Source organism: Pezoporus flaviventris, unplaced genomic scaffold (assembly GCF_033815535.1).
Source record: "Pezoporus flaviventris isolate CSIRO_AGI_PZ_B2104156 unplaced genomic scaffold, CSIRO_AGI_Pfla_v1 ptg000031l, whole genome shotgun sequence".
Lineage (NCBI taxonomy): Eukaryota > Metazoa > Chordata > Aves > Psittaciformes > Psittacidae > Pezoporus > Pezoporus flaviventris.
In genome coordinates this window covers 44,126,176-44,154,052 of record NW_026892579.1, presented here as the reverse complement: position 1 = coordinate 44,154,052, position 27,877 = coordinate 44,126,176, and positions in this window count along the sequence as shown.

The window sequence follows — 27,877 nt, the reverse complement described above, 5'->3', positions numbered from 1 at the left end:
GTCAACCTGAAAAGCCTATTGCACATTATATATTTAAGGAGGAAAATAGAAAACATAATGGTATGTTGGCCCTTAAAAATAATTTTTAATGAAAAATAAGGGTCAGGTTTTTAGCATTGAGACTAAGTGGCAGAGTTTGGCCAAGCCCATGTTATTAAACTATATTATTATTACATGGGTCATGGCTGGAAACTGCTTGTTTGGTCATAGATTTGGTGCAGACCAACTAACACTCTGTCATTCTAACAAGTCAATTCTGCAGGTGATAAAATACCAGAACCTGTGTCCAGGTAGTGGCAGCATTTAATTAACTGGTAAGACAATGATCTTCCCCCAGAGTTGAGCCAGAATGTATTGTGAATACTTCTTGATACTTAGAATGGATTTAGGAATCCATAAAATCATTTAATCCCCTTTTCAACTCAAGGAGCTCTTTCTAACACCAATAAAAAGGACAAGAAAATTCATGTTGGTTTTCCTATGGGAATAATTCTGGATAATTGCTAACTTTCAAGTATATTCACTAGGTATTTGCTTAAAAAAGGCAGTTTATTTGGAAAGTGTTTTTAATCTGCAGACAAGTCCTATGTCACTGCACCAGCTACTGACTGTTGCTGAGTAACACAAAGAAAGTAGCTCGCTCTTCGCTGCAGGATCCTGCATGGTACTGCTGAGCTATTTACACTTCTGAGTTCAATGGGACTGGAATATGATGTGAGGATCTGGTGTACAAAGTCCAGTTTGTTGATGTAAGGTAAGATGGAAAAGCTTTAGAGGTGTAAATAGTATAGCCATGCCCCAGAATCCTTGGTGATAAGGTTGTTCTGCTCATAAGTGCAGCTTGAAATGGATTTGCACCAATACGGGTATTGTGGTCTGGTATCTCACTGTATCATTATCAGTCAAGAGAACACTAAAAGAGAACAGGGACTGTTCTACCAGGTGTCTTCAAAGGTGATAGATTTGCTTTATTTAATAAGTAAGAAAAATTACTTTTGCTGTTCAGAGGAAGACAAAATTAGGAAGGCAAAATTAGGAAAGCTAAGCTAGAGGTGAGATACTTCTGTATTAGAGCCCACTGAAGACAATGAAGAAACTACTTGTTAATGCTGTAAGAAACTGAATTGAAATCATACTCCACTGTCCATTGTCTGAAAGACTGGTGTGAGAAGCTGAGGTTCATTGTCTCAAAGACTGCTGCCCATTATCTCAAGGACTGCTGACAGATGTGCAGTTGAAGAATTGTCTGCAGGACCAGCAAAACTGGGTGCCCATGATCAGCCAGGAATGTGCATTACAGTGACATTAAGAACAGATGTGCTTACCCCCCAGCACGTAATAAAAGGTGACAAAGGTAAACCTGTGGTCATCACCACTGAAGTTGACTACAGACCCTTGGGACACCACTGGATCCATGGTGGTGACTATCTCTCTGCACTCCAAATGCTTGCTTACTTCCTATCCTTTTTTCTGATCTGTCCTATCACTATAAATAATCTTTCTAATAATAATTATCTTTTTTACAATAAACAAACTGACCAATTGTGGTACTTGACCTCATCTGTGTCTTAATTTCACTTTGGGGATCGCTAACAAAATATTTCTGACATTGGGTTTTATCCAGCCGGAGCTTGACAAATGCAAAGCAGAGGTGCACAGTTTTTGGCTGCTGGGTGTAGGTATGTGTTAACCATAAGGGACAGTGCACTTGAAAGAGCAGGCAGAAATGTTAAAAATCATCCTTATGAAAATTATATAGTCTCTATGGAAAAAGGTTGCTGGGGTTTACCTGCTCTGCTGCAGCTCCTGATCTCTGAGCATCTCCTGCCCAGGGGAGATGCTCACTGGAGATGCTAATTGCTTCTCTTCCCAGATGGCCATGGGGGAGAGTTTTTGTCTCTCTTTTCTTTTTCTCTCACTTTAGTTTATATTTTTCCCTAAAATTAACTTTACTATGGAGCTGAGGTATGCCATCAGCTAAGGACACCACTGATAAATCCTTGTGCACTTAAACCTGTCTCACAACACAAGGTAAACATATATTTAGTGAAGTTTTTCAATGGAAATGCTTGCACATGAATATCAAGGTACTCAAAAAGGTGCTGCCAGCTTTGAGACCATTCAGCTCCTATCTGAATTTTGCCTTGTACTTCCTTCACTTGCTTGTATCTTGGGAGCTGCTATTTCACCAGTGGAATGAAACCAGTTCATTTCTCATACTTATGAAGAGGGTTTTTTAGCCACAACATTTAAAAAATCTTCTATAGCAAAACAGATAAAACCCCTTTTTTCCAGAAAAGGGAAAGATAAGTGCCCCTTCTGAGGCTCTTCCTAGTTTCAGTTTCTGATTCTCTTATTCAGCTCTTATATGTTCAAAAGTAACCCCAGAGTTGAGGTCATGGTAAATATTCTAAATTTTCATCAAAAATCAAACCTCTGTGTTTTGTTTTGGTAAGTTTCATGCTATTCTAGAAGCCAGGTTGTTAAGAAAATTATGGAAAAATTTCCTCCCTGTGGAACTTTGCATATACTATATTCTATTGTTCACTTGAAAAAAAGTATATTAAACTGCCAGCATTGACAGCAACCTCATATTTTTTTTCTTTATATGAATAAAATATGAAGAAGAGAAAGAAAATATTTCATGTCACAGTGTTGAAGGGCAAGATGTGAAAACCTGGCTAATGTTGAAGAGTTTCATAAAATTACGGAATCGCTGCTGAGCAATAGGCCTGGTAAACTAAATGGGTGCAATCATGTAAGATAGAGCTCCACAAAACAAAACTAAATATATATGCATTTTTTCCATAACATGAGGAGTATTTTTAGTGATAACAGTAAACAGAACCATCAAACTTCAGTAGCATGCCATACAATTATATTTCAAGGCACTCTATTAGCAATGGAGAAAGAATCTGGTTTACAGGAATATTTCTTTTTTTTTTATATTTTTTTCTCTTTAGTAGAATATGTGTCAGAGGATCTTAATTTGCCATTTGGTGTGCATACCTAGAAATCCTTGCCCTGTTACAAACTCCAGCAGCAGCTGGTGAAAACTGATGGGCCGGTGCATCTTTCGGCTTTTTTACCAGCTAACATAGTCAGTCCTGATCTTTTCATTGACAGCAAATTAAAGAACTGCTGCAGAAGAATAATAGCTTTGTGTCTGATGTCTGGGACAGCCTGGTCATAATCTGACTTTCTGACTTCAGTGAGATGCTGCTTCTGTCTGAATTGTACCTCACTGACAAATGGAAGAAAACATGTACTTGCTTTGGTGCTGGATTTATTCTTCCCAGGTGTCTATAAAGCATAGGGATGAAAAACTGCACATACACAGAGAATGAGTTTGGAATAAATTTTCAGTTATTAATATGGACCTTGTTTTTCTCAGTTTTACTGCTCTGATGACAATGAAATTCATGTGAAAGTATATACAGCAGCAGGAGGAGGAACATGTCAGCTCATTTAGTAGACTGAAAAAAAAAACAAATCATGCATTTCTCTGTTGTTTCTGCAAACAATTTTAGGTTTTATGTTGATGACAGTTCAACTGCATATGGCCAGATGGATTCCATTTGTGGTAAGTCAATATGCTTTTGAATTTCTCAGCTGCTTTAGAATGAGAAGTTGAGGGCTAATTCAGTGCTTGTAAAAGGGGAATTCACATGTCTATAATGACTTTCATCAAAGAGCTTATCATCATGAGAGAATTAATAAAGATCACTTAGTGAGCCTTCACATGACCTCTTTGAGGCTGACATTAATATGATAAGCCCTTGGCAGATGATGCAAGTCAGATGATAAAATTCATACATGCTACGCAAATTCAGAGGCTCTGAAAGATTCATTTCACATTCTGCATTCTCAAATCTCTGCCTTAAACCAATTGACAAACGTGTTCATTCAGAACACTTTAGTGAGGAGTAAGTTTTGACAACATCACCTCTGATACGTTTTTCTAAATTCCTTTACCTCCATTCAGTCAGCTAATAGGTTGAAAAGCAGTAAATCACAGAAGCTCAGGTGACAATCCTAAAAGTTATCAGCTCTTTGCATACTGACTTTGCACTACATTCTCCAGGCTTTATATCTACAGGTATCAGTGAAAATTAGATCTTATGGAAGGAGAGTGAGTATTCATCACATTTCTAGCTCTGAAACGAAATGACAAAGAGAGTTCTATGGAAATGTCAAGAACACATGAGAAAAATTCCAATGTGCTAAGATCCTGCATTCGTCTTACTTCATTTGAATAGCTCTAATTTGAATGCTGTGCCCAGAAACCAGAACCTGTTGCAGCTGATGGGGATAGTAGTATTTCTGTTAAGCCCTTAACACTGTGAACGCAAACCTGGGGAATAGCCACACTGAAGACTCTGTTTCTCCTACAAGTGTGCACTAGTGATGCATGATCAGTGTTTGAACACATGCCAAAACCCAGTGACAAAATTCTTTAAAATAGACTAAATCAAGCAGAACATACCTCAAAGGTTCAACAATTTTAGTGGTATGCCATGATTTAAAAAAAAATGTGAAGGAAAGCTATCTGCCAGTCAATACCTTGACATCCATCCAGGAATCTGAAAGGATTTTGAATGCCTCTAAAGGTGAAGTAATACAAACATAACTATGTGGAAAGAAGAAAGAGTCATAACCAAAAGAAAATGAAGAACAACAGAACCCTGGTTGCACAATTTTGCATTGCAGAGGATAAAAGACACCATGAAAGCTGCTATTGCCAATAAGACAGGATAGATAATGAGAGATTCGTGCCATCATCATACTAGCAAATGGAAATGATTTGTCACCTAGCAGAAGAGTTACAGAATACACTGATGCCTATGCAACAGCTATGGGTGACAGGATATGTTTAAGAGAGGTGAGAAAGATTTTCATTGTTAACAGGTTAATTTCCTCTTAAATTTCTTTTTTTCCAAGAGTACATTCCTTGGGCCAGGGATCAAAGCTCTTGCATTTTATTCTCAGTGTTTAGATCCAGATGATGTAACCCTATGTCTGACTTGGTTACAGAAACACAGACCTAATTCCACCTAAATGAAATATGAAAGCATGATCCAGACCCTTTCTACCACATGCTCTCTTTTATGGACAGAAATGCGATGCCCAGATGGGATCCAAAGTGTCTAGTTGGTATGGATGATCAATGGACCAAGGATAAGACAAAGATTTGGCTCCTGGTCTTAGACCTCCCAACATACAAATGTTGAGTAGCCAATGGTCCCTAAGTTAGTTTACTCACAAGACTTTTCAGTGACAAAAGCATTTTCAAAATAAGGATTATTTATCCTCAGATTTACAGTTTTACACTCTGTACAGAAAAGAATTACTAAAATTAATAAAATACTAAGTACTTCTTTTACTAAATACACTTGGTCTTGTCTGTACAGCATGTTTAAGATCCTGTTTATCAAAGTAACTACAATTTCTGGTTTCAGAAGGCAGGATTTAATATCCAGAAAAAGCTCTGGTTTGTTGTTTATTTGACCTACACGCTTTTTAACTTCCTGAACACTGAGGCTCCTCTCCAGAATCAGACTGAAGGTCAAGGATTCACCCTCATCTTGCTTTTCACAGGCCTGAAAACTTAAATCATATTAGGTTGGTGGGACTTGAATTGGGACTTCTTCCAGATAATGATTTCTCTGTTTTGTTCCCTAGGGAAACTGTGTCATTGGTTTGCGTTTTCCACTAGTCACCTCTAACAAGTTCTATGATTCAGGCAGTACACTACAATGTGAGTATCAAGAGGGTTTTATAGAAATCATTTCATTTCTTGCAAGGACAGATAAACATTTTGCCTTGGAGATAATCTTTACTGTCCCATGCAAGAATCACAAGCTGTGATGAAGGACATAATATGCATATTGGAGCTGTATGATTAGGGGAAGAGAGGAAAAACATGACTTTTTATGGTGCAGCGTAACGGTCAAGTGGTAGACCTATATGAAGAAAAAAGAGCCATTAACACAAAAAGTATTCTGACTTTTCCAAAGGAAAGTGCCGACCAATGGCACAGGACCAAAGCACACAGGAATATTAACAGAAGCAAAATTTGCTTGAAACTTGGATGGGGCTATTTCAGTTATACCACTGATACTCTGAGGACCAGCCTTTGAGGAAGAACAGGCAGACTGTTGACCTTGGACAGCCAATTGCACCCAGTAAGATGAGCACAAAATGCTATCAGATAAGAAATTTTATTATCATTCATTATACATTTACAAAAGAACCTATTCTAAACCTAACAAAACTCAATGGAAGTTTTTACAGTCATTTACCTATGTCCTCAGGCTTCAGTTCAACAAAATACATCAGCACGCAGCAAACTGCCGTTATTGTCAATTGAGGCTGGCGGGTTTTAAAGAAGTCCTTAAGGTTAGGGACTCCGTGAGTGAAGACTTGCTTTTTCTACCTCTTACACATTCTCACTTATAATTTAGTGGGTTTTTTATCTATATAATACTTGATCTCACGCCATGAAGTTCAGATCACAAGCTTCAGAAGCCCATGCTATAAAACTAATGAGCTAGATTCACTGCTCTGTTCAACTATGTGCAATTCTAAGTCAAATTATAGCATGAGGGAGGAGTGAATTCAGCTATTCTCCATGTTCTTAAAGATTCATTCTTTTTTAGAAGTGCAGGAGCAATCCCAAAAAAGCCCATCAAACTGACTGTGTGCTAATGATTGCATTAGTTTGCTTATCTGTTTTGATTTCCTAATTTTATGGGAACGAGCTTTGGAATTAATTTGTCCATGATACTTAAGAAAAAGGTCAATGATATTTAGTTGGAAAAAATTTTAATCTTAGACATTCATTTGCACAAGTTTTCTCTTGGGTCATTGTTATTTACCCCTCTCAGTCTGTGATATTTTTATGTGTCCCAGGCTCTGAAGAGCTGATGTTCAGAGTCCAGAACACAGGCTCTGAACATGAGCTGTTATGTTTTACTTTCCTTCATAGTGCTAGGTCAAGCAGAGCAGCATTTAGCTAGAGCATTGATGTGTAAACCTCTTTTAATAACCTTTCTCTCCCTCAGCTTCAGGTTGCACTACGCTAGAGTTTTTACACCTTTTTGTGGAAGTGAGGTGTTTCCTTCCTTGTTACTTCGTCAAGAACAGGTCTGAGCAGCTCTAGTGCAATAGCTACAGCAGTGAACAAAGAAGAAGAATAGAGGTGATTGGAGACATTCCGAGAAAAGCTAGGGATATCTTTCCTTGGCTCTGAAAATAGATGCTCTGTCTTGGGTAGAAGAACACAGTGGTACAATCCTTGTCAGAGCAAGGTCATCACTTTTCCAGATCTATTTTAAGGACCATTTGGTCCTTATGGTTTGTTTGCTTGTTTTTTCCTCTTCCTTAGGGGGTAATTGTATATCATCTGATCTCTTCAGAAAACCCATTCCTTAATGTATTGATAAGCAGCCTCACTAATATGTTGCTTTTAAATTTCTTGAGTGGAAAAAATTTTCACCATATTTTACCAACATAATCAGTAGAGAAGAGACAAACTACTGCAAGTTGACAGATATTTCCTGCTCAGCTTCAGTGGGGAAACCCTTTCAACTGTTGGAAGGATCTTAAAATTTGTTCTCACTTTTTGCTTTTTATTCTATCACATGTTTTGTGTTACCCATGTTACTGCTTCTAAGCTTTTGTTTATCACTGTACAAGATAAAAGAAAAAATAAACCAGCAATAAAATAATCTGTTAACACCCTGCTTCTGATTTTAGAATGTTTGCTGGCCGGTGAGTCAGCAACAGAAACAGCAGTGTTCATTCTTCCTTCCTTTGTCAGTGTAATTTCTCTTTCCTACCCCAGTATGGCTTAGGTGTTTGCTCCAGACTGGAGGCCTTTCAGACAAGATTTTGATGGAGGAAATGTAGAAATATCTGCAATTAAAAAAAAGAAAAAAAGATGTAACTGGCATTTACTGATGAGCCTAAATAGAAAATCTATCCCCGAGAGTGCAGTGGTCTTGTACTGCACTCCAGATATCCTTCCTGACCACAAAATAAATACATGGTGAGAAAAGAAAGAAGAAGCTGGAAGACAAGTGCACTGACCTTGACATTAGGACAACTGAAATTACTGTAAATAGTCAAATACCTATCTGAAGATTAGAAGACTAATGTATATATCTTGCACTTAGTAGCTGATCTTCTATATACACACAGACTATCTTACTGCACTTTTAAATTTTTACTGAATGTCTAATCTCTTTTTCTGAGTATGAACTTACCTTGTTCTGAGCTGACTGACACAAAACTACCCTTTCCACTGGCTTTAGATGAACCTGGAGAACAAGTTAAGACAACATACCTGAAGTATGGACAGGTATGGAAAGCCATGGATATCCCCCTTCGGCTTCCATTCAGGTGTCCCAAGCGTCCTTGAGGCAGCAGAGGCTGTCTGGGACCCTTCCTTGAAGAGGTCAGATCGTGTGTGGAAAGGCAATTTGTAGGAACTCAGCCAAAAGTTTCTCTGCTGGCAACTTAGTCAGTGACAGACAGGAGATCTTGTCTTTACCATTTCCTTTATACATGTTCAGGCAAAGAGTATAACTATAGCTGTAGCATCAAATGTGGGGGTTTTGTAATTCTCTCACCAGTCAGACCCCTTTTTCCAAGCATCCTTGCTGAAATGGATGGGACACACTCATCTTGTATGTGACTATGTAGAGTAAAAGAATGAGAACGTCATCAACAGCAATAACTGAATCACATAAAAAGAAATAGTAGGTTGACCTTGGCTGGGTTCCAGGTGCCCACCAAACCTTGGTCTGCAGCATGGGCTTCAGGGGAATCTCTGGTCCAGAATCTGGAGTGCCTCCTTTCCTCCTGCTACGCTTACCTGTGTGTCTGTAGGGCTGCTGCTTTCACATATTCTTACTTCTCCCAGTTGTGGCACAGCACTTTTTACCCTTTCTCAAATGTGTTATCTCAGAGATGCTACCAATATTGCTGATTAACTCAACTTTGGGCAGCAGCAGGTCCATCTTGGAGAGGGCTGGAACTGTAGGTAAATATGAAATTACCCACTCTTCTGAGCACAATCTCCAGAACTAGTTTTTCAAATGCAGCCTTAACACTTCCTTCAGTGTGTGCAAAGCAGTCTCTTTTGCACACAGTGGTGACCATTCTGATGCCAAGCAATCTCGTCTGAATTTTGCAGGTAGAAATATCTGCCAGTCATTAAACTAATGGAATCTTTCTCGCACATATTTCAATCACAGTAGCCCACAAAGATGCTTATAGGTGTGTTTGACTGTTTGTGGATTTATGTAGTAAAAACATTCACCAAAGTGATGTATTATCTCACTATCCTTTGCATAACTATTTTTTTTGTTCATTATATCTGTCTTCCTTACTTGCTGTTGTCTATAGTGCATTCATCCACATGAATATAAGTGATGTACTGATGCTGAAATAAAGATCTGGTTGCTTTTACCCTTGCTGTTTTGTTTGTATTTATAAATGTACCTGGTTTATACATTAAAAGGCATCATTTGAGCTATTTAACACAGAGAAGCCATTCTTGTGTCAAACAGTTTGGTGATAAACAGATTTTAACTAACATTTGGACTATCCATGATTTAAAAAAAACAGATGGAATCAATAACTGTTACACAGCACGCATAGCTGTTTGCTGTGTAACAGAGTATGTCTAACATAACAAATACGCCTGTAGTATAAAACATGAGAAAGAAAAGAATGCAGAGAATGACCTTGAATGAATTAGATATAATAATGTTTACATACCCCTGTGTAGTTATCTTAGTCCTTGCAATCAGTAAGAACATTTCTATGAGAAGAGAATTCCTTGTAAATGAAATAAACAATCTCAAAGTCAGCTAAAGAGAAGAATAATGATAACATATGCATATGATACCTTATAAGGAAGCACCTGTTGGTTCTGGTTTGTTCAACTTCAAACAAACAAGCAAACAAAGAAACAAACCACAACAAAATCCCCTCAAGACCTACTTTAGTGCACAATCTCTTAGATTTAAAGGCCCATCAATGAATTTTGAATCTTTATTCAGGCTTCTTATTTATATTTTGGTATACCTGTTGATTAGGTGATTGTATCCTCTAGACCCCAGACTAGTCTTTATATTTGGAATAGCTGAACCCTCTGGAATTTAATTTCAGTGTTGAAGAGACCCTTGACTTTGTGTTTTTACCAAAAGTGGGTGAAATTCAATTACAGGAATCTGAACTCCTCCATGCACTTGCAAGCACTTGAAATGAAGTGTTCTGATTTTGCCACAGATCTCATTGTTACAATGACTTGAGAATTTTTCTTTTATGGCTATTCATATAAACGAATGTTTCACAAGAACGGTGCATTCAAGAATTTGATTTTATGTCTTGATAAATTCATAGAAACAATATAAAAAAGTTATTAAGTTTTTTTTTAAATTGTCTTTTCCATGGACAGAGCTACCATCTCTAAAGTTTAATGTAACACCACTACAGCTTAATGTACCCTGAGATGAGCAAGTACAATTCAGCTTGAAATACATCTTTCCATCATCCAGTATTTCAAGCATGAAATATGATTTCAGAAATTGTAGCTGCTTCTTATTGGTTATGTGTTAAGTAAAAAGAAACTGAAAATTAAGGAATTCCTTCATTTTGAAGGGATGTTCACATTTAAAATCTATAAAGAAGGAGGCTTGTTTTTATGATGCATTTCTTCACTACAAATAGTCTCTATTGGTACGCTTTTCTGCTGTGAAAAAAAAAAGTATGTAAAATAGTGAATGAATAACATTGGTAAGGCAGTGGTAATGCATTCATTTTAAATTTAAAGTAGTCTGTAGATTGTAGAGACAGAATATAGATGAATTCAATTTTTACTTTCAGATTTAAATAACTGTTCAACTCATGTATCTAAGTTTGCTATTACTTTCTAGCAGATAGTAAAATAGGAAAATTGCAGGAGCCTGTTTCCTTCAGTTCCCTATGTTCCTTTTGAAATTTCAGATCTAAATAATTAACATATGTATGAGTTTTAAAAATAGTCTAAAACAAAGACAGGACGGGATTCATTTATATAATAATCACAGTAATTCGTAGTACTACTTAATTTGTAGTACTACTCATGATATAAAAATCTAGTCAGATTTGTCACAGGCTAATTTTCATTCCTCCAACAGCATTTTAAAAACTCACTCACACATAATCACAGAATCCCAAGGGTTGGAAGGGACCTCAAAAGATTATCTCGTCCAACTCCTCCATCTTCTTGGCTTAGGGGAGAAAAAAAATCATCTTTTTCTTTGTTTTTAAAACAGTAATATCCTTCATTGTTTTCACAAATAAATACAGTACATATCAAAGAACATAGGATTAAAGTATTAGAAAAAATCTGATTAATCTTGATTTTTTTTTTAGAGCATATTTTCTACAGTGTGCTACTGAAAAGTTGTATCCCTCCTTTCTTTCTAGGCACATGAATTATTTTTCTCAGTGTTTTCTGTTCATGGAAATAGGAACACATGTTTTTTACTCAGATACTTCAGCAATTACTGATGTCTAGAGAAAATTTCCAAACCATTAATTATGTCCTGCAGATATGGGATAGTCATCAGTGTTACAGTCAGTATCTGGGCTAAAGGCAACAGGTGAGCCTTAAACCTGTATAGCTGAAACACAGACCTGGATTTAGCTTGGTGGAATAGGAACAGGACCCTCATTTTAACACTAGCTACAACATGAGATGAACCTTACAATCTCCAGAGAACACTAGGTATATCTTACGTACTGCTGCTGCAGCACCAAAGAAGCGATTACATATTTAACCAAGACAGCCCTTAACAATCTGCTTAATTTTTAAGAGCTTAGATTCATTTTTTTAAGAGCCAGAGGTTTAAATTAAACAGTGTGCTAAAGCAGACCTAGGAAATTGATGTGTTTTTTTTTTTTATTTTGAAGTGAAGCATATGTTTGAATAAACTAATGGACTAAAGAGTGATGAGGGAGAATCTCTTCCCATTTCAAATTCTTGGGGAAAAAGATACCTTCTAGATTTTCTGTTTGATATCTCTGAAACTGTATTACTTGTCTGTGTAAAGCATTTCAGCAAAGACAAAGGGAGCTATGTGAAATAATAACATAGCATGGTTTCTCCCCCCCTTTTTTTTTTACCTTCTATATTTCTTTCTGTCTGTCCTTAACAGAGACCCAAAAAAACACTGATTTTTTTTCTTTAGACCTTCATTAAGCTACAGTGAGATTTTTTTCAACTTAAACCTGCAATTACTGAAACTGACCTTTGATATTTTTTCACTCAGTTTTATAATCCATACAAAAGTCTGTAGGTCTGTGCTTATTCCACAGGTGCCTCTCCTGAAAGTCTTAATTATGTTATTTTCCTATTCCAATGCAGTATTTTAAGCTTTCATAACATTAAAAAATGTTAAGGGACTATTTTCAGATGTCACTACGACCTTTAAAAATACCTAATCTAGCTGTTCAGAAGCTTTATAACTCATGGGCCTATTTTAAATGGAGAGTGGGAGGATAATCAAAGAAAGTCATTTTGTACTGAATAAAAAGAGAAGTGCACTAGTTCTACTTTCGTAAGCACACTTCCTATAGAAATTTGTCCTTCAGTACAATTGAATACCACAAAATACTGTGGTACCACAATACCACTTAAGTGTACTTCAAGGTGGCTTTGTTTGAGGTTAGTCACCCATTTTAAAATTCCTTCCCATCAGGATTTTTTTTCTTTGGAGTTATCTTCATTATCCACCCACATGCTTCCATCTGATACCTTATTTTTCCAATTATGTGAAATATATGGGAGGTCTTAGCATCTTTTCCTGCATGTATGTGTTAAAGGATACCCAAATGTTTAGATAGTGTATGTTGCTTGGACACACGTTTGTGTGTTGCACTCATGGGACCTACACAGCTGTGTGTCACTCACAGACACACGCACAGGCTGTTGTGTGTAAAAAATGCTTGTCTCATAGACTTACAATCAGATCAGAACTGGAAGTTTATTTATTTATTAGTAGCATAATTAACTGTCAATTATTGAACCATGCATTCAGGATACGTTTTGGCGGTAAAACAGGTAAATCTCAACACAAGACATGAACAAACAGCTGCAGATTTTGAAATATTTCTTGTAACTAAGCTCCCAGAATTTTAATCACACACATGCATCATGTGTGTGAAACCCATCAGGCCACATGGGTTTCAGGCATATGTATCCCTCTGGGCAGTCCCTACTTGCAGCCCCCTCCTACAGAAGACGTGAGAGCTACAGTGCCCAGGATGCTCCCTGCAACACCTGAGCACATGCAAGTGAGAAACCTCCCTTGAGGTAGCAGCTTGGAGTCCTTCCTGGTCCCCCAACGATCCTTCATTCACTGTGTGCCTGCTTCTTGTGCCTTCCCAAGGAAAGGTGCTCAACCCAGCCTGGGCAAGGTGGTATTATGAATTTTTATGCTGGTACCCACCTCTTCTGGATGTTTTCACTTCCAATTACATGACTAAAGTCCAATTGAAGACCACTGTAGAATCTTACCACTGAGTATGAAGTCTATCTATCCTGTGCGGATTCACAAAGTGTAAGAACAAAAGGAGTCCATTGAAGGTCAAATCCTGGAAGCTATTAGGTTTTGCCTAATTTCTGCTTCTCCAGATTGATTATCCCATGTGGGGAGTGAAGGCTGTAAGATTTGCATGAAGAACAGAAGATTTGCATGAAGAACAGTTTGGGAATGAGCTCTGAGGCCTTGGTGCTTTGACAAGACCTGGGGTGATGAGTTGAAGGCTAGAGGATATAGGGGTCATGAGAGGGTCTGCAGCATTGTGATTGGACTATTTACCTGTAGAGTTTTACAGAGGCAAATGAGATTTAACATTGTATGTATGTGCAGGTTGGGAAAGTACGGAAGAGGGGAATGAAAAAGGCTTGGTTGTTATGAAGTTGGATTTGACTCTCTGCATCAATTTGAGTCTGTGTCATGAAATGCCACAATCCCAGTTTTTAAAAAATACAGCACCCCAAGAAGCGTTTGATTTTGCTGTGAAGATATCAAGGGATGGCAAACTGACATCTCTTCCGAAGTTTTTTTTCTACTATTATGTTAATTTTGTGTATAATCTACATATACTTGCATACACATACAACTACGTATGCAAGTCATTATATATGCATATGTGTGTATATATACATATGCATTCCTCCCTATTAAACAGCATGTGCTTGTTTTCTAACTATTCAGCAACCAGCATTAAGTGGTATGGTCTTCAGTACTTGTGCACAGCTTTGTTATTTAGAGCAGCTGTCATACTAAAGCAAGATGTAGATAAGAAATAAAGACAAATATTAAGCTCTCAAAGAAGGTGAGCAATGATCCTTAAACACGCACTACTAAAATGCGAGAGTTTGTGTCTTTAAATTCAGGCTGAAATTTAGTTTGACTGCTGTTCTTAAAGAAGTAAGTAATGTCATCTTAGTTTCTGCTTCAGATTTGTCTAAGACCCTGTGCTGACATATTTCATTTTAATTTGGTATTCTATATCTGCTCTCCTTACTTAGAAGAAACATCAGTCCTCTACATATCCAAACAATTTCTTCAGGTTACCTTAAGGTCAGGACCATAAATATACAGAGGGAAAAGCCATGACCTACATACAGGGCTGGCTCACTGCTGTCAGCTCTGCAAGCACAACTGAATCTTTCAAGACTGAGTCATGCTTCTCCAGGGTTGAGGACTCAGGGCCTTAACAGAGCTGGGCGTTCTTCCCACAGAGACTAAGAGGAGGAGTGACACAGAAAGGGGGAGGAGTAGAGCTGTGGGAGGGAGAAAGGTCCTGGAGAGGCTTATTTCTTTCTTTTGGTGGGTCATCTGAGAGAGGGAGACAGTGACTGTTTCTGTGGGATATCACTAACTCTTACATCAGCTCTAGAGAGCAATAGCTAGCCTGAGCTTGGGAACACTGCAGCCCTATATTTTCGTATACATCATAGCCTGATGATCAAGATGAGTGCTACCTTTGTGTGTGTCTGGAGCTAACCTTGCTGGCATCTGCACAGCATGCAAATAATCATGAGGCCCACACATCTTACATTTCACAAACAAAATGCAATTGGTCTTTTTAACTTCATTTCATAGAATTATAGAATGGTTTGGGTTGGAAGGGACCTTGAAGGTCAAGAGACACCTTCCACTAGACCAGGTTGCTCAAAGCCCTATTTAACCCAGCCTTTTTTTCTATTGTAAGAAGGGAAAGTTAAAGCAAAATATTTCCTGAGGAGGTGATTATGCTATTTTGGTGGCAGATTCTAGTTAAGATGAAATAAGCCTTTTCATTTTCCACAGCTGTAGCTTTAAAAGTGACCATAACTGGATTTGAAACCCAAAGTAAAAAATAGATTTACTGTTTTTAAAAAAAAAAATCTTTAGGATGAAAAATTAATAAACTTATTAAATGTTTTAAAGACATTAAATAATCATAAATGCAGAATTACTATCGGTCTTTTGAAATTAACCAATTTGTAGCAAACAAACTCTTATGTTGCAAAGTGAAAAAATATTATGCTTCAACTCAAAACCATATAATATATTTTCAGGGCCAGATGCCAACTGGAGATCATGAAACAATGGGCAAAAACTGAACAAGGAGGGGTTCATACTTTAAAAATAGTGTGAAAAGTGAAAACTTCTTGCCCTGAAGGAAAACTAAGCAGTGGATCAGCTTGCCCAGAAAGGTTATGGGATCCCCACCTTTGGAATGGGGATGAAACCTTGAGCAACCTCCTTTAACCCCGTAGCTGACCCCACTTTGAGAAGGTAGTTATAGTCCTCCCAAGGTCCTTGCCCACCTGAGTGATCTCATGATCCTATGAACTCATGCCTGTATTTTACAGCCTATGCCAATAAGTATTTTATTTATATCTATGGTGCAATGTATACAAATTGGCAATAAATATGAAGTTGAAAGAGTGTGAAACTGGTTATTTTAAATTATAATTTTAACTGTTTCTGCCTCAAAGGACCTGAAATGTGGATAAAATGTAGGCCAGATTTTCCAAACATAAATAAGAATAGAGATTCCAACAGTTTTCATGTGTTCTAAAGGAGGTAATTTCCTGGAAGAGAAATCCATTTGGTTTGCTAAGTGCATAGAAACCACCTCCATTTTTTAAAGTCATATACTGTAAAGCAGAGACTGGGAATATGCTAGGGACGGGTACCCTATGTATTTACTTTGTGTTTATACTCTGCATGAGTCTGCCTTAGTCAACTTTCGTAATCAGGGTAGAACTTTAGTCTAAATCAGGCCATTCTAATAATCATGTTTTAAGGAATGAGTCATGATCCTGAAGGAATCTCAGATTTTGCAACACACAGGCTGAAAAATACCAGTAGCAAGGGTGTTGTGACTCAACAGTAAGTTTCTTTGAGTTTGCTTACTTTCATTCTGAATCTATAATGGACAGAATCAAGGTCAGAGTATTCAGTGTTCCCAGCCTCATTATTTGAAATCCAAAACTGAGTGCATACTTGCTCAAATTCCAACATATTTGGACTTAATTCCTTATAGTAGATTAAACCTAAGTAAGCTTTATGGCATGCAAGAGTATCAAAGGTGAATTCATTCATTTAAAGTTATCCCAGCTGCTCCAGCCAATGAGCCGGCTTCAGTTGGAGCTCGGCTCAGATGCCTCTATACAAATGCCCGTAGCATGGGGAACAAACAAGAGGAATTAGAGATGTGTGCACATCTACGGGGTATGATATAACAGGCATCGCAGAAACACGGTGGGATGGCCCCTATGACTGGAGTGTTGGAATGGAAGGTTACAAGCTTTTTAGAAAAGACAGGCCTGGCAGGCGGGGAGCGGGAGTTGCCCTTTATGTTAGGGATAGGCTGGAGAGTATGGAACTCTGTCTGGGGACAGGTGAGCAGTTAACAGAGCGTTTGTGGGTCAGGGTTAAAGGGAATATAGCTATGGGAGACATTACTGTGGGGATCTGTTACAGACTGCCTGATCAAGGAGAACCTGAGGATGAAGCACTCCACAGACAGATAGGAAAAGCCTCAGGCTCACAGGCCCTTGTTCTCATGGGTGACTTCAACCACCCTGACATCTGTTGGAAGGACAGTACGGCCCAGCACAAGCAATCCAGGAGGTTCCTTGATTGTGTAGAAGACAACTTCCTTCTGCAAGTAATGAAAGAGCCGACAAGGAGAGGTGCCACGCTTGACCTCGTGCTCACCAACAGGGAAGAGCTCGTAGGAAATGTGGTGCTCCAGGGCAGCCTTGGATGCAGCGATCACAAGATGGTTGAATTTGAGATCCTCAGAACAGTGAGAAGAGCGTGCAGCAAGCTCACTGCCCTGGACTTCAAAAGAGCAGACTTTGGCCTCTTCAGGAACCTGCTTAGGATATAGCCCTAGAGGGCAGGGGGGCCAAAGTCTCTTGGTTGGTATTCAAGGATCACCTGCTACAAGCTCAGGAGTGTTGCATCCCAACCAGAAGGAAGTGCAGCAGGAGGGCCAGGAGACCTCCTTGGATGGATAAGGAGCTGCTGAGGAAAATTCAATTGAAAAAAGAGGCTTATAATAAGTGGAAGCAAGGGCAGGTGGCATGGGAAGAGTACAGGGATGTTGTCTGGGAAGCTAGGGACCAGGTTAGGAAAGCTAAGGCCCAGTTAGAATTAAACTTAGCTAGAGGTATTAAAGATAACAGGAAGGGATTCTACAAGTACATAGCAAATAAAAAACAGACTAAGGAGAATGTAGGACCCCTCAGGAAGCACTCAGGAGAACTGGCTACACAGGATTTGGAGAAGGCTGAGGTTCTGAATGACTTCTTTGCCACAGTCTTCACTGCCAAAGGCTCTGACCACACCACCTAAGTCTTTGAAAGTAGACGAACGGACTGTTAGAATGAAGACCTTGTGCCCACTGTAGGAGAGGAACTGGTTAGAGACCATCTAAAAATCTGAACGTGCACAAGTCCATGGGTCCTGATGAGATCCATCCGCGGTTCCTGAAGGAGCTGGCGAATGAGGTTGCAAAGCCGCTGGCCATCATATTTGAGAAATCATGGCAGTCAGGGGAAGTTCCTGATGACTGGAAAAAGGGAAATATAACCCCCATTTTCAAGAAGGGGAAAATGGATTACCCGGGGAATTACAGACCAGTCAGTCTCACCTCTGTGCCTGGCAAAATCTTGGAGCAGATTCTCCTGGAAGGCATGCTAAGGCACATGAAAAACAACAAGGTGCTTGGTGACAGCCAGCATGGCTTCACTAAGGGGAAATCCTGCCTGACCAATATGGTAGCCCTCTCGGATGGGGCTACAGAACAGATGGAAAAGGGCAGAGCAGTTGATGTCATCTACTTGGACTTGTGCAAAGCATTCGACACTATACCACATGGCATCCTTGTCTCTAAATTGGAGAGACATCAATTTGATGGATGGACCACTCGGTGGATAAAGAACTGTCTGGATGGCCGCACTCAAAGAAGTGTGGTCAATGGCTCAATGTCCGGCTGGAGACCAGTAACGAGTGGTGTCCCTCAGGGATCGGTGTTGGGACCGGACTTGTTCAACATCTTTGTCGGTGACATGGACAGTGGGATTGAGTGCACCCTCAGCAAGTCTGCTGATGACACCAAGCTGTGTGGTTCGGTTGATATGCTGGAGGGAAGGAATGCCATCCAGAGGGACCTTGACACGCTTGTGAGGTGGGCTGATGCCGACCTCATGAAGTTTAACCATGCCAAGTGCAAGGTCCTACACCTGGGTCGGAGCAATCCCAAGTACAGCTACAGGTTGGGTAGAGAAGAAATTCAGAGCAGCCCTGAGGAGAAGGACTTGGGGGTTCTGGTTGATGAGAAAATGAACATGAGCCAGCAGTGTTCACTTGCAGCCCAGAAAGTCAACTGTATCCTGGGCTGCATCAAAAGGAGTGTGACCAGCAGGTCAAAGGAGGTCATCCTGCCCCTCTACTCTGCTCTCATGAGACCTCACTTGGAGTATTGTGTGCAGTTCTGGTGTCCTCAACATAAAAAGGACATGGAACTGTTGGAACAAGTCCAGAGGAGGGCCACGAGGATGATCAGGGGACTGGAGAACCTCCTGTATGAAGACAGGCTGAGGAAGTTGGGGCTGTTGAGCCTGGAGAAGAGAAGACTGCGTGGAGACCACCTAGCAGCCTTCCAGTATCTGAAGGGAGGCTATAGGGATGCTGGGGAGGGACTGTTCATTAGGGACTGTAGTGATAGGACAAGGGGTAACGGGTTCAAACTTGAACAGGGGAAGTTTAGGTTGTATATAAGGAAGAAATTCTTTCCTGTGAGTGTGGTGAGGCACTGGAATGTGTTGCCCAGGGAGGTTGTGAATGCTCCATTTTTGGTTCTGTTCAAGGCCAGGCTGGACAGAGCCTCGGGTGACATGGTTTAGAGTGAAGTGTCCCTGCCCATGAGAGGGGGGTTGGAGCTAGATGATCTTAAGGTCCTTTCCAACCCTAATTATTCTATGATTCTATGATTCTACAGAACAATGGCTGTGATATATGGGGAACAGGAAGATTAAAAAGTCAACCCTCTAAAAAAAAAGAATGTGTTAAAATTCAGTTCTTTTAGTTTTAGCCTGACAGCTGCTGAGAAAAATCTTCACCCGAAGGGAGAAGTTTGTTGCATCCTCTAGTTTTAATACTCTAAGCATCAACTGTAGTGTTTGGATGCTATTGGATTACCGGTATTGTGATGGTTCACACATTGCTCATTGTGACAGGAGAATAAAGGGAAAAAATTCTCAACACAGGCAGTACAAGTGGTAAACTGCAAAATTAATATTGCATAGTAATGAAACAAGTTCTCCAAAGCTAAAAAAGCAGACTTTGTTAGAGCTAGGTTTATACTAGATATGTCAACTAACTTTCATCTGTGAAGATGCTAAACAAAGCTTTCTTTTCCTTAGATACTGCTATCACTTCTGCCTTTCTTATATGCACTGATTTTCTTAAAGGCTTTGACTCAAAAAGCCATTGTTTTATTCGTGAAATATTTTATATAATTACTTGGGAGTGATGATAATGAGACTCACAGACCTATTTTAAAGCATCAGCAGTGCAGGAGCTTTTCAGTACTGCAATGCAGAAACCAAGCCAGCAACGAACTAGATGATAGTCTTTAAAAAGAAAAAAACCCAACTTAATCAGTAAAGATATTTACAATTCAACCCTTCAAGAGGTTTACTCCTTTTTGTTGTTGTTTATGCTTGTTTTTGGGTTTTTTTGTTGTTGTTGTTGTTTGGTCGTATTTTTTATTTGGGGGGGGGGGGGGGGGGGCGGGCAGGGAGGTTGTTTCCTTTCTCTTCATTTGGTTTTCCATCCAGACTGTTCATCTGAAGTATATACAAAATAATAAGCAGATAAGGGTTAGTTTTTTGGTTAATGTGTATCACTTTAGGTTCTTTTCTCTTCAACAAGGAGACAAGTAGCTTATTCAGGCTGGAAATGTAGATTAGATTTTTGCTCTGACATTTGTATCCCAAATGTAGACTGTACATGGTTTTCTATGAAGGCAACTTACTCAGATGTCTATATTTTTCAATTACAGCTGTAAGCATGTGTTGAATATATTGAACATACTTCCTTTATAGGGGTTGTTTTGTTAAATTCTGCTAGTCTTATTAATCTTTAGGTTGTTAGATATATCTTTCTTTCAGGAACTGACTACTTTCCTAGAAGGAAAAAAAGCTCTGGACAAAAATAGAATATTGAAGAGGAACAAATCACATGAGCATGCCACATGCCTGAATTATTTGCACAAAATGCTAACAATACATTCAATCTTGGATAACATTTTGAACTTGTCTTCAAGAAAAATCTTAAGACTAATTTGAACTCTGGGGATTTGCAGATCTTCAGTGTAGTGGTTAGGATTATGGAATATGTCAATAGAGTCAAGGATAAGATTTTCCTTAAATTGAACTGAATGCATGAGTTAATTTTATCTGTCTTAACATGTTTCATCTGCTGTTTAGGAAAAAGTGAGGGGTCTTCCAAAGCATCATTTGGGTTCTGACTTAAACAGGGTAAGTTCAGGTTAGATATAAGGAAGAAGTTCTTTACTGTAAGGGTGGTGAGGCACTGGAATGAGTTGCCCAGGGAAGCTGTGAATGCTCCACCCCGGCGGTGTTCAAGGTCAGGTTGGACAGAGCCTTGGGTGACATGGTTTAGTGGGAGGTGTGCCTGCCCATGGCAGGGGTTGGAACTGAATGATCTTAAGGTCCTTTCCAACCCTAACTATTCTGTGATTCTGTGATTCTATGATCCGGAGAGGTAGGATGAACTGCTGTGCATAGTTTCTTGCATCTTCCAAAGCACCCAGATGAAACATAGCTTAAACCAGACACCTAATTTAAGGTGATTGGAGCTAAATGAAATGACCCTGACAGTAAGGTTTCTATTCTCTGAAGAACTTCCGAAAATTCTGCTGAAAACATGAAAGGATTTAATGCTTTCCATTGTATTTTGTAGCTCATCTAACAAAAACATCTGTATGATGTTAAAATATGTTTCATGCTGTTTTTAAAGGTGGAAACAAGCTTTAATGTTTTAGGTATACCTGGGAAATGAGTAGCGTAGAAACATGGGGCTTCTTGGGTCGACTCCAAAGCCTTATTCTGTCTAAGGAGCGGATTCCAGTCAGAAACCAATTTCACTGTTACTCTCATGGACTTCCTGCTCATAAAGCTGCACAGCAAAACTCACAATATCATACCATATGTCTTCACAAACCTGAATGTTAATCTGCAAATTATGTATATAAATGCTACACCAGCTGACAAATGCACACTGTGTTTATGATTTGTTGCCTAATCAAAGGGAGGCAGGGATCACTGCAGGGTGTCACCATCTTTGCACTTGGAAATTCAGAGACAGATTTTGTTGAATATGTACAGTGCCATAAAATCATGGTGGGGCTTAGAACACATGATGGTCTTTTTGGACCTCTATTCAGCAACTATTCATGTCTTTATCAACCTAGAGAGGGGACAACAAAGGAACCCTTCTGCACCTTTCATAGAAGATGATTCACTGTATGCAGAGATGATTCACTTGAGCTAAAGACCTACACAGTACCAGCAAGATTTGCAGAATCCGGCCTGAAAAAGTTGATTTTGCTCAGCAGAGAAATGAATAGTGAGTCTTATGTCTGCAGCTATTTGGAAACACTTGCATTTCTGTGCCACAAATATCTTCATTAAAGATTAATCATATCTTGTAGCAAAACTGCAGGTCTCTGGCTCTTATCACAGGAGAATTTCCCAGTGGCATTAAAGGAAATTGTGCTGTAAATGCATGCATATCTCTAGGACATATTCTTCAAGCCCTTTTAGTTATTTTACAACTTGACATTTTCAAATCCTAAAGCTGGTTTCTATCTTTAATGTACAAACATGCTTATGCTTTTAAATTTCTGGAAATAAGTCATTTAGTATAAATCCACTTAATAGGAAAGAAAGTATATGCACACTGCAAATTATTTAACTCTACCTATACTATTTTATTTGCAATCATTAGTTATATCCTTCCTGAATCTACTGAGGTCAGTGGAATGAATGCTGTTGCCTTCAAAGGACTGCAACTAAACAAATACAGAATAATACAGAAGATACTGATAAAACATACTCAAATCCTTTGAATCCTGTAAGAGGACTTCTCAGTAAAGAATTCTGCAAGAGGTAAAATCTCTATATGAATCACCTTTACCTTCATGATGTGAAGATGCTTTACCTCCTCCCCATATTTATAACTTTCTCTCTTCACTTATCCACTACTCTATTCCATAGCTTTGGTTCTGCAAGAACATAGCTGCCACAGTACTGCTTATGTTATAGTAAGAGACCCAATAGTGACTGTGAGTAAGAGGCTGATGAACAGTTTTGGAAGGTATATGTCTTAAGTCAGATCATGCAATTTACATACCTCAACTTGGTTTTACCACTCAGGAGTATGTAGGAAAGAGGAGGTTCTCCTGAAGAGCAGATTGCGATACCCTGGAAGTGACCTACCTTCTCCTGAGTATGGACACTGGCACCTACTGTTTTTGGGGGTACATAATACTCATAAAACTTGGAAATGAACTGTATGAGTTGTGTCAAAGACAGAGATTTAAATAGGTGAATTACTTTAATCTTATTATTTCTGTATTTCAGATGTCAGTAATATTACTACCAGATGCTTAAAGATACAGCCCAAGAGCCTCCATTTTTCAGTGCCTTGTTGTAATGGGCAGTTGTCTGAGGCAGACAACTCACTGCTGAGAATTGTATTGTAATAGACCCCAAGGTGTGTTGATATGCACAGGTTAAATTAGGTACAGAACACTATTTGCTTTAAATAATATTTTTCAATATTACTTTATGAATAATGTTTACAGCAAGACACAATCCTATTTGAACCTTCACTAATTAATAACTTGGGAGTAATTAAATATTTTAATGAGACAATCAACTGCTATCTGCAGAATATACACAGATGGCAAGGCAGTAAGAAGAAGAGGTATGAAAAAGTATTATTGTGTAGCCATGGAAACAACGTCTCTCTGTTTCTCCCTTCTTTCTGCCTTTGAGGTTCACCAATGATGCACATCATTAGGGTGTCTGCATCTCCTGACAATGGCAACTTTGCAGTGTCAGTCAGTGAATCTTTGCATCCATTCACACTGTCAACACTAAGTGATAGAAAGCCTGGAGAAGATGGGAAGTGCATACCAAACAGGCTTCCACACTCTGACAGTCTAGTCACGTACTCTTATGCAACTGCCAATTTGAGGTTCAATTCAATGAAGAACAAAATGAAACAAGCCTGACTAGACTTTGTCTGTTAGTATGACTTCTAAAGTTAATTTCAGTGCTCATGTAAGTTAAAAAGCTGAGAAATAAGACTTGACTGTGTAGGAACATAGGTGAGCACAGCACGCAAATGGAATAAGGCATGGTTCAGCTCTGATTAGAAGTTTTGTTAATCCACTGCAATCAGACCTTAGTACAGGCATTTAATTGTGCTAAACTGTATGATGATATGTTTTTGAACTGGTAGCAAGAAAGAAAATGCTAAAACCCTTGAATGTCAGTTATATTCACACACAGTCTTTCCCATGTGTACTAAGAGCTTTTATTTATGCCTTGCAAAAAAACCCATAAGAAGCTGAAGCAGAAAAAAAAATGTGTGAGGAAAAATAGAATAGAAAATCAGTTTAAAAGCACTGAAAGAAATTTCAGCCTGAGTTCCATCGTTACCTTTTTTTTTTTTCCTCAGTTTCTGCGGTAATTAAACCACTTCTAAATGCCTTAAGTTATTTGTGGTTGGAGATTCAAGAAGCAGGTGGAAAGGCATGAATTCATGGATTTTCCAAGCAGAAAAGAATAAATAGCATACTTATTACCACAAATTTATGCTTCTTAAACATTTTATTCCTAAAGAAATGTGAGACACAAATGATGGCATCATAAAAGAAAAGCATCAATTAGAGTAGTAGTTATCAGCTATTCATAGAAGAAAAGGAGTGACTTGCAGCTTAAATTACCCAGGCAAATACAGAAGTCCATGCCCTTCTTGGACTGTATATTCTACTTATGTCATACATAAGAAAAACATGCTTTCTGCAGAACTTGTCTCCATATCTTCCTGTCTGGATAGGAGACAGTCCCTTAGGAATGGATTGTTTCTAAGGGGAGTGTTCCTTCCACCTCAGACCCAAGAGGATGATGATGAGAAAATGTCTGAGTCACTGTCTGCTTCTTGGTCACCTTCTGTGTCAGAATGAAAGCACACGGCCTAACAACCCCCAAAACACCGATTTATCCCACACCATAAACCTAAATAAGGCATGGGATACTACTCTTAGATGAGGCTACTCTGCATTTCTGACCTAATGAGTCATGGGTCAGTATTTTCTCCTGGACAAAGGCCAGTGTGAAAAGTACGTGCTATGGATCTTAAAGGACAAGCCATGATCCAGAAGCAGGTCCTGTCAGGCAATGACAGCAAGCAATTCCATGGATATGGAGTGCACACTGCTGCTGAGCTTGACATGTTGCATGTTCTGGTATGATCAGTGATGTTTGCCTAAGCAGACCCTGCTGACTCTCCTCTAGGGATTTAGTTTACAAAACAGGAAAGCAATTCACATGGAGCTGAACCCAACCAAACATTTAAGGGGTCATCATGTAGCTCACAAGGGGATCTCTGCAACTAGACTTTGCTGTGGAGCTCTGAGATTGGGTCAAAATACAAGAACTAGCAGACAAACTGCTTGTGAGCATGTATTCCCATCCAAAGGAACTTTTGTTGTTCTCCTAGTCTGAAAATAAACTAAAGTCTCATGCAAGCTTCTAGTCAACCAGTAGTTTAACACCTGTGCATTTTCTTAAGCATATTTGTTAAAATAGAAGACAAACAAATCCAACAAATAAAAGTTGGCTGTTACATACATAGAATCACAGAATCAAGAATCATAGAATAGTTAGGGTTGGAAGGACCTTAAGATCATCTAGTTCCAACCCCCCTGCCATGGGCAGGGACACCTCACACAAAACCATGTCACTCAAGGCTCTGTCCAACCTGGCCCTGAACACTGCCAGGGATGGAGCATTCACCAACTTCCCTGGGCAACCCAGTCCAGTGCCTCACCACCCTTACAGTAAAGAACTTCTTCCTTATATCCAATCTAAACTTCCCCGGTTTAAGTTTGAACCTGTTACTCCTTGTCCTATCACTACAGTTGCTAATGAAGAGTCCCTCCCCAGCATCCCTATACCGCCCCCCCTCAGATACTTACCAACCAGTATTCCAGATCTTATATTTCCTTTGGGATCTGGAGCTTATTTGATGTCTAGGTGTCCTGAGTTCAGCAGTAGCAGTCATTTTTTCTCCTTCTTGGTAGCTGTGCAGTGCAGTGTTTTGACTTTCAGCTCGGGAACAGAGCTGATAAAAGGATGTTTGGTTTGGCCAAGGACTTTGTGAGCCTCATGCTCTGCCAGGGAGGAGGGGAAGCCAGGGAGGGAAGCAGAGACAGGACACCTGACCCAAAACTGACCAAAGAGCTATTCCATACCACAGCACGTCATGCCCAGGATGTAACTGGGAGTTAGCCGGAAGGGCTGGGAGTCTGCAGGGTTGGAGGAGGTATCGGTCGGAGCTTGGTCGGGCTTGGGGGGCGAGTTATCGGTCAGCGGTGGTGAGGTGTTGTATTCTGTTCCCTTGTTATTTCCTTTATCATTATTATCATTGGTGGTAGCAGTAGTGATTTGTGTTATACCTTAGTTACTAAACTGTTCTTATCTCAACCCATGGAGTTGCATTCTTTTGATTCTCCTCTCCGTCCCTCCGAGAGCAGGGGGAGGGCAAGAAAGGGGGGGAAGTGAGCGAACGAATTACCTGACTGGGTTTAAACCACGACACTAGGTGATAGGATGAATGCAGGAGCTGCCACTGTCTCCCATGGCTATGGAAGGAGTCTTAACCTTTATCTCAAACCTAAGCTGACACACTTCTAGCCAGTGATAAAGGCTGCAAGGGTCAGTCTCTCTTTCTGGATGGTTACGGCAATCATGGGGTTCATAGATTTGAGTGAACATACCTTAGGTATGCAAGCTCTATAGTCAACACACCATTCATTTACCAGTCACAAAAATGTCTACATTAACTGCTGTTATACCTAGGATCTCTAAGCAAAATATATAGAACTTAGGGAAATAAAATGGCAGCATTATTTATCTAGCCTTTCCTTTTAATTTCTGGATTAGGGGCATTGCTGTTTGTCACACGACAAATATCACCTTTGGTGTCACCACTGGTCCTCGGAAGATGTTTCTCCATTTATTGATCAGTGTAGGATTTTTTGTTCTTCAAGAGATCCATACAGCTCAGAGTGGATCCTTTGTACCCTTTGGGCACTCTATTGGTTGTTCCAGTAGATGATGTCCTGTGAGGCCTTCGCAGAGGCTCAGTTTATAGAGATGTGACACTGTTATGTGGGAAATACATTGTTGCCTGGAAAATTTGAATTACATGTAATATATAATTGTGTGTAATAGGTTTAAGAATTGGATTTTGTTGAAGTTTAGCTCTCAAAATACACTGAACTTGTTTGGTTTCCCTCATTGTTTTCTGATTCTTCAAAGTTCTATTGAATGTCCAATTCAATGCTAAAGTTTCTTAGCTGCCCTTATAATTGATCCTCTGGGTCCCGTCATGCAGACCCTTGTAAACACATGCATTCACATTTGAAAAGGTGGGGACTAATTGTCCAATATGTAATGGGAATGGGAAAGGGAAGGAAGTTTCTTTGCCACATCTACCATTCATAAACCTGAGACAAAATGGATTAAATAGTTTAATTTTAGTTTCAACACACAATTATATATATAAAGGCAACAGTTTTCTGAAATGCACGATATCTGGATGTGACAAGAACTCCAGGACTATGAATATTCTCCATGTCATGAAGATACAATAGTGAAGTTAAAAGGAGGAGGAGGAATGTAACAGTAAAGCATAATAGAATCATAGAATAGTTAGGGTTGGAAAGGACCTTAAGATCATCAACTTTCAACCCCCCTGCCATGGGCAGGGACACCTCACACAAAACCAAGTCACCCAAGGCTCTGTCCAACTTGGTCTTGAACACTGCCAGGGATGGAGCATTCACAACCTCCCTGGACAACCCATTCCAGTGCCTCACCACCCTCACAGGAAAGAATTTCCTCCTTATATACAACCTAAACTTTCCCTGTTTAAGTTTGAACCCATTACCCCTTGTCCTATCACTACAGTCCCTAATGAACAAT